General features: G+C 28.9%; 1 long non-coding RNA gene across 1 annotated transcript; it reads right to left on the reverse strand.

Annotated features, from left to right (window-relative positions):
• Nucleotides 1-1,407: 1,407 nt before the first annotated feature.
• On the reverse strand, nucleotides 1,408-2,003 carry LOC110276123 (uncharacterized). Its single transcript, XR_008003625.1, has 2 exons — nucleotides 1,835-2,003; nucleotides 1,408-1,490 (listed from the first exon to the last, which is right to left on the reverse strand). It is a non-coding gene; the product is annotated as an uncharacterized LOC110276123 (long non-coding RNA).
• Between the last annotated feature and the right edge of the window lie 5,704 nt (nucleotides 2,004-7,707).

Consider the following 7,707-nt stretch of genomic DNA (forward strand, 5'->3'; position numbering starts at 1 on the left):
ACTTGTTCAGCTTGAAAATGCTATTATTTTCTTTCCTTGGTCAAGAATTCCCAACATTTTCCCATGTACAATCACATGCTTCATTGTTGACAACTTTAATATCCCTTAAAGATATTGAATGAGACAACAAAACAGGCACAAATGATAGAAACACCTAAAAATATTTCACTCCCAAAATTTTCCAAAATATGAAACACAACCTAAGTACCCAACAATGAAATGCAACTTGCAAGAAATGGGATCGGCAAGACAGTGAGTCAGTGAATGAAAAAGTAAATAACAACAAACAACCACAGCTCACTGATTAAGAGTTGACTGATCGGGTAAACAACCATACCAGTCCACTACTCAACCATGGAAACTTAATTAACAGATGATAGACAATAAATCTAATTTAGAACAAATGCAACATCCATTGCAAATCAAGATTAAATTTTACAGCGATTCAGTACTGCAGTTTCACATTTTAAACATAGACATGATTTGTGTAACCAATCTCAAGTAACAAGACAAGGCTTGTCATTGCTATTCAGTACAGCAGTTTAAATTCACTTCTCAAGATATAAACAAGTATAAATAGATAAAGGGTAAACCACCAATTTAGTCCTGAAAGATCATGACATTGACAATTTAGCCCCCAAACGAAATAAGCATGCCTGTGGCCCTTCAAGGATAATTAATGCTTGACGAAGTATCACAAAACATAAGGAAAAGGCGTATTTTGGAGCATTTTGTCAAAAGTTCATATTTGGAGGACCATGCATGCATTTCTTTCTTTTGGGCTAAATTTTCAACGCCATAATCTTTTGGGACTAAAATTGGTGGTTCACTCATTAAAAAAGAAATAAAACTAACAATAAACCAGAGACAAACTACGTAAAATCACTAACATAACAACAAATTGCACATATGCCAGTCAACCAAGTAACATTTCTTTAAGTTAAAAACAAATCTAGCATCTAGCATGCATGCATCATAATAATAATAATAATTGAAAAACAACAGTAAAAGAAGGTTACCTTTAATTGGAAGAGGTAGGTGGTTTGTTTTGGGAAGAGTTAGGAGGAGAGTAGACGAGTGCGAAAACCATTACTCCTGGGAGCAACCCATACTTTGCCAACGCTGCCACTTTCGTAACGACTGGCTTACCCTTCAAAAAGGCCATTTTTACCAACTTCCCCTTCTCAACAACCTGTTCTTCTTTCTCTGTGTTTTTCTTAATTCCATAAACAACAAAATCAAAATCATTAAACAAAATAAATAACTGATTAGAATAACTACGTAGAGAAATAGCCTATAAATATGCAGCAAACCCTTTCACACAGCACATATTACAAGTTGTTAGGCATTTGAAATGTCGTATGTCCAAGATCCAAAAAGGATTCAAAGATAAATCAAGAACATTACATTGTGTTTAATGAAGATGGATCAGGGAACCTAAATGGCAAGAGAAAACAGAAGCAAACTGAGGCCTTCTTCCTTCCATTTGTCTTTTAATTACACTCAAATGTCGAGCAAAGCGGAAACAAATTAACGCACCAGAATGTTAATTAGTTCATTCTTAGCAACAAGGTTTAATCACATACGAGCAAATTAAGGTTCTATTTGGGCAGAACAGAGCACAAAGATTAATGAATTACCGCTGAATTTAATCAATTTAATCACCTACTGTACTTTCATCTCATAAAGAGGAAAAACCAGAACTAATCTAATAAAATAGATCGGCGAACAAAGAAATTTAAAAAATTGAACTAATCCATATTGATAATAGATCAAGTCATGAATGTTCAATAATCAATTAATCAGAAATTAAGATGAGGAGAGAGGTAGCTACCGAGACTGGGTGAATAGAGAGAGATTCGAATGAGTAGAGGGAGGGAGTGGTGGTGGGAGAACACTGAGCAGCACGAAGACGAATACGAAGAGGAATTGGGGAAATAGGGAAATGTTGTCCGAATGCGCTAATTCCACTACCTTGTGATTTTTGGCATGGTTTTTTGTGTGTGTAATATTTAAATAATATTATTAAGGTACTTAAATTTTTGACAAAAAAAAATATGAGCTAATTATCAGATGTCAAAATTTGATTTTTCTGTTGTAGTAACTAGGGATAGTAATAATACCCGAACTTGCGGGTATCTACCTCAGTCCTACCTATTTGGATTGGGTAATTACCCACCTTGCACCGGAACAAGTTTCTAATGGAGTGAATTTTTGAGAGGGGCGGAGTAGAGTCGGGTTTAGGTAATATCTATCCCTATCCGTCTTCTATATATATAATATATATAATATGTATAATATATGTAAAATAATTAGTAAATAATTAACAATATTGGATTTTAATAATTATAGGAACGGATAGAAGCGAGACGGATACCTGCAAAGAAGGATTAAAGTTTAACATTTAATAAAAGTGAGACGAATTTTATACGAGTTGTTATACGATAGGGCGAGATCAAGTAGAAAAAAATTCGCCCTTATCTGTCCTGTTACCATCCTAACAGTAACAAGTGTCTCCGTTGTAATACGAATTTTTAAATTTTGATATGTACAGCAAAATAATGGAAATGGATCCTCTCCAGTTTTTTCAACACTTGACAAAATACAGTGCAATCTCTTACCTTTGATTTTAATAGTGGGACCAGAAATAAATAAGAGAGAGGGTGTGGTGAATGGTTAGATTAAACACTGCACACCATCCAGTTTTTTATTCACTGGAGAGGATCCACTCCCGCAAAATAATTGGGATGCAGGTAATTTACTTGCCGGTAACGTGTCAAACAAATCCAATGGTCTAACAGGAAAAAAAATAAAAAATAGTCAGACATTCAATTACACAAATGAAAGCGTCCGATTTATATACATACGACAAGTGGCTTGCATGAGTACTCTCCAACTTTGGCTCTTTTCTTAACTTCTGCTAATTTCTAGGGTAGCGTTTGTTTTCGGAGATAGAACACGGAAACATGGACAATAGTGTTTGGTAACAGATATATGGACAATAGATATATCGTCTCCGAAACAGTTTTTTATACTTTTGTGTCCACTAAGGATAATGATAGACACGAAATTTAAAAGAGTGAATACGGACAATTTTATAAATTTTGTTTTCCTTTTTTTCACTATTACTCCTTCTTATTTTTTCTATTGCGTTGTTTAGAGATACTTTTTTTTTCCTGTTCTTTCTCTATCTCTTTCTTTTTCAAGTACTCTCTCCTTTCTGTATAATTTTTTATTGGGGATAGATAATTCTTTTCTTTTTATCGTACTTCAATACCATTTTAACCTTATATTATATTATTTGATTTGTAATAAAAATAATAACAAAAATAATTAATCTTAAAATTTTTGAAAGATAAATATTATCAAAAGTAAAATTGATCTTTTAAAATACTAAAAAATAATTTATAAATTGTAATTGATTTTATATAATTTAAAGAAAAATCAGTTTTTTGATAAAAAAATTACCTACGTACTCTCATTTTTTATTAAATTAATTTGTATTGATGTAGAAAATTTGGAATCACAAGGCTATTTTAGTCTTGTCCATGTGTATCCAAATATAATACTAGACATTACATTAGTGTCTTGTTCATCATATCCAAACACAATACATAAAAGATAATTTTTAGCAGCCTAGGGACGTGATTTGATACTCTAAAATTGTTTGGAGTTTTAGTATTCCTTAATTAAGAAGAGAAAAAAATTATTATTTTAATTACTAAAAAAATAGCATTAAATTTTATTTGGATTAAATTTTTTGTTTTAATTTAAATTTATTTTATTTTTAAATTAATATTAAATTATTATAAAATTATGATAAAAATAAAAATTTAAAAGAATTAAAAGGACATAATACTCTTATTATTCTAAAATTTTTTTATTTAAACAAACATATTTGTATTATTTTAAATTAATGCAAAAAATTTATTTAAAATTTTTAAATTTTAAATAAATATATTCATCTTATTTTTAATAAACATTCTTGTATTATTTTTTTAAGTGGTTAAACATGATTTTTAAATATCTCAATAAAAGAGATAGATATATGTAATCTTTCAAATTAATAATATTAGAGTGTATATATAAATACATAATATCCAAAAAGATTAATAAATCTTACCTAAAAAATATAGTTAGAGATATTTTTTGCTTAAGAATAATAAAAATAATACGAATAGAAAATGACAAATAGAAAATAATTAGTGTGTAGGCAACGTTTTTATTAAATTATTAATTTATAAAAATAATTTTTAAGCAACGTTTTTTTAATTAGTGTTTTATTAAGCAACGTATCCTATTAATATTTTATTGTTTTTATTTAAAAGTATAATTTTATGTTAGTGTTAATTTTTTAAATATTAATTTTTTAAAAAAATATAATTTGTTGGCATTAATTGTTTAATGATGTTATCAATATATAGTAAAAGTTCTATTAATAGAATACTTATTAAAAAATTGTGTCAACACATATTACAATATTGATAATGTAAAGGAGTTTCAAAACTCCAAACATTACTAAAGTATTGTAACATCCACTTCCTTCATGTTTGAAATTTTGAAACTTCTTTAGATTATTAACATCGTAATGTAGGTTAGTGCAATATTTTAGAAAATTTCATTAATGAAGTTTTTAATGTATATTGATAAAATTATTAATTAATTAATTTTTTTCGTAAAATTACAAATACATTAATTATAACTTTTAAAATATATTTTTAATAAAGTGACAATTATGATTATTAAGAGTTTTTTATTTTGATGACTTACTATTGAAAATTTAATATATTCTATTGGTATATAAGTTATTAAAATTATTAAATTCGTTTATAAATTCTAATTAATTAATAATTTTATTTTTATTTATTTTAATTATTTATTTGATATTATAATTTATCTCGTAAAATTTGAAATTTTTTAAATAAATAATTTAATTATTTTAACTACCAAAATAAATAATTTGTAGCGTACTTACCAATTTACACTACTTTTATTTATTTCGTTTACATATACGTATTTTTTCAATTTTCATATATCTTGTTTACACTAAGGTTGTGAGAACTGGACTGGTCAATAAACCGGTAAGGTCACTGGTTCAATAATTTACTGGTTCGACCGAAGTTCAACATGTTTAATTAAATATTAAATAAAATTATTAAAAAACTTAAAATAATCTTAAGTATATAAATTCAATAATTTCTAATTTAGTAAAATTTAAAATTTCACATAAAAAATTATCCATTAAAATAACTTCCATTGGAGTAGTAGCAATCGCTCTTCTCTTTCTTTTGTCTCCCATTGTTGCAAGAGCCGGAGGTTGTACAGGATTAGGCGCTTCACCCTCTTCTTCCGCTTGTGTTTCACTTTTCACATCATAACAATCAGCTGTAATTTTTTTTCTGCCTTATTTTTTTGTTTTCCTCCAAAAGCCTTTTGAATTGAAGTTCAACATCTGCAGTTACTTTATTACAAACTTTAATTTGTCCAGGAATTTTTGCAAGATGATATTTCATTCTATATACTCCCCTCCATTGTAAGTATTCAATCAGAAAATACATGTATATTGAATCTTGTTATTTTTGTCATACTTCACTGTAAAATATTGCCAAACTAGATTAGATTTACCTCTGGATGAACCAATTTGAGAATCTTGAACAGCATTATCTTGTGGCTGTGGGTTACTTTGTGATTGTTCTATCTGTAACAATCAGAAAATCAAAGACCATAAAACAACTTCAGAAAATCATGAACAAATAAATAATTCATCATGAAGCAGCAAACAAAAATCATGAAGGCAGCAAAACATATTCAAAATCATGAATAAATAACCTTAGAAAATCAAAAACAAAAATCATGAAGGCAGCAAACATATTCAAAATCATGAGTAAATAACCTCAGAAAATCAAAAAACAAAAATCATGAAGCAGCAAAATAAATCGAAATCAGCAAATCAAGCAGGTAGCAAAATAAATCGAAATCAGTAAAGAATCAAGCACAGAACTCATAATCATAACTCAGAAGGCAGCAAGTTCAAGCACAGAACTCATAATCAGAAGGCAGCAAATTCAGAGGAAGGTGAGATCAGAAAATCAAAATCAAGAAGCATAGAACTCATAAATCACAATCAGAAGGAAGCAAGTTCAAGCATAGAGCAGGCGAGCTCATAAATCATAATCAGAAGCCAGAAGCCCAGAAGGCAGCAAATAAATCAAGAAGACAAGAACAGAGTCTTACCGGCGGCGAGTGAGGACACGGTGTCGGCGAGGTTCGCCGACGGCGAATGAGGAGGCGGGCTCGGCGAGCTCGGCGACATTCGGCGACGAGGAGGCGGGCTCAGCGAGAAGCAGAACGCAGTGGTGGGGCTCAGCGAGAAGCAGAACGCGATGGTGGTCGCGGCTGCTGTGGATGGCTGTGGGTGGCTCGGTGATTTCTGGAATCTGGAGCTTGGTGGCAATGGTGGATGAATGGCTGAATGCACTTGAAAAGGGGAAAGGGGAAACTGATTAGGGTTAGTGGGTTACTGCACTGGGTTCTCCCGGTTCGTCAGTTAACCGCCGATTCAACCGATTTTTTCACCGATTTTTTGCAAGTCGATTTTCGATATTACCCGGACTGGTTAGGTGACCGGTTCCCGGTTATTTCGGTTGAACCAGCCGGTCCAGTTTGGTTTTTAGAACCATGACAAATACATTAATTATAACTTTTAAAATATATTTTTAAGAAAATGACAATTATGATTACTACAGAGTTTTTTATTTTGATGACTTACTATTGAAAATTTAATATATTCTATTGGTATATAAGTTATTAAAATTATTAAATTCGTTTATAAATTCTAATTAATTAATATTTTTTATTTTTATTTATTTTAATTATTTATTTGATATTATAATTTATCTCGTAAAATTTGGAATTTTTTAAATAAATAATTTAATTATTTTAATTATTAAAATAAATAATTTGTAGCGTACTTACCAATTTACACTACGTTTATTTATTTCGTTTACATATGCGTATTTTTTCAATTTTCATATATCTTATTTACCGTTTACACATAAAAAATTACCTCGTTTATAGTATAAAATGAGATATATGTATTTATAAATAATTAAAGAGGAGTGCTACGGGGCGAGCAGAATTTGTGATGTGTAGCCATCAATTAGCCATCATCAATATTTTTAATGGTGTGAGATTAATAGTGTAGGATTACTTATTTTTCTTTTGATGGTTAAGTGCTGGCCAGATTTCAATAAAAGTGTTGTACCCTAGACTTTTTCATAATTAAATATAATTTTTAAAAATAATAAAAATATTAATAATTTAAATTGTACCAAACTTTGTAAAAATGAAATGTTTCAAATAATAAAGAAGATAAACCGTCCATTTTAAATAACAGGAAATATGGACACATTAACACGTCTACTAGAAAAGTACATAAGTGATTAATTTTTAAATTTAAATTATATATATTTCAAATTTCGTTTGTCACATGAGAGTACATAAAAATTTAAAATATAATTTAAATATAGGTGATTTATTTGATGAGACAATTAATGAAAATGATGACTCTATTGGCATAGAATATAATTTTTTTTACTTGAGTTGGTTGTATAAAGTTTGTTACAAAGTTTAGTCCAACTTAAATTATTAATATTTTTTTATTATTTTTAAAAATTATATTTCATTATTTATAAATACATGTATCTC

Source organism: Arachis duranensis, chromosome 10 (genome assembly GCF_000817695.3).
Source record: "Arachis duranensis cultivar V14167 chromosome 10, aradu.V14167.gnm2.J7QH, whole genome shotgun sequence".
NCBI classification, from domain to species: domain Eukaryota; kingdom Viridiplantae; phylum Streptophyta; class Magnoliopsida; order Fabales; family Fabaceae; genus Arachis; species Arachis duranensis.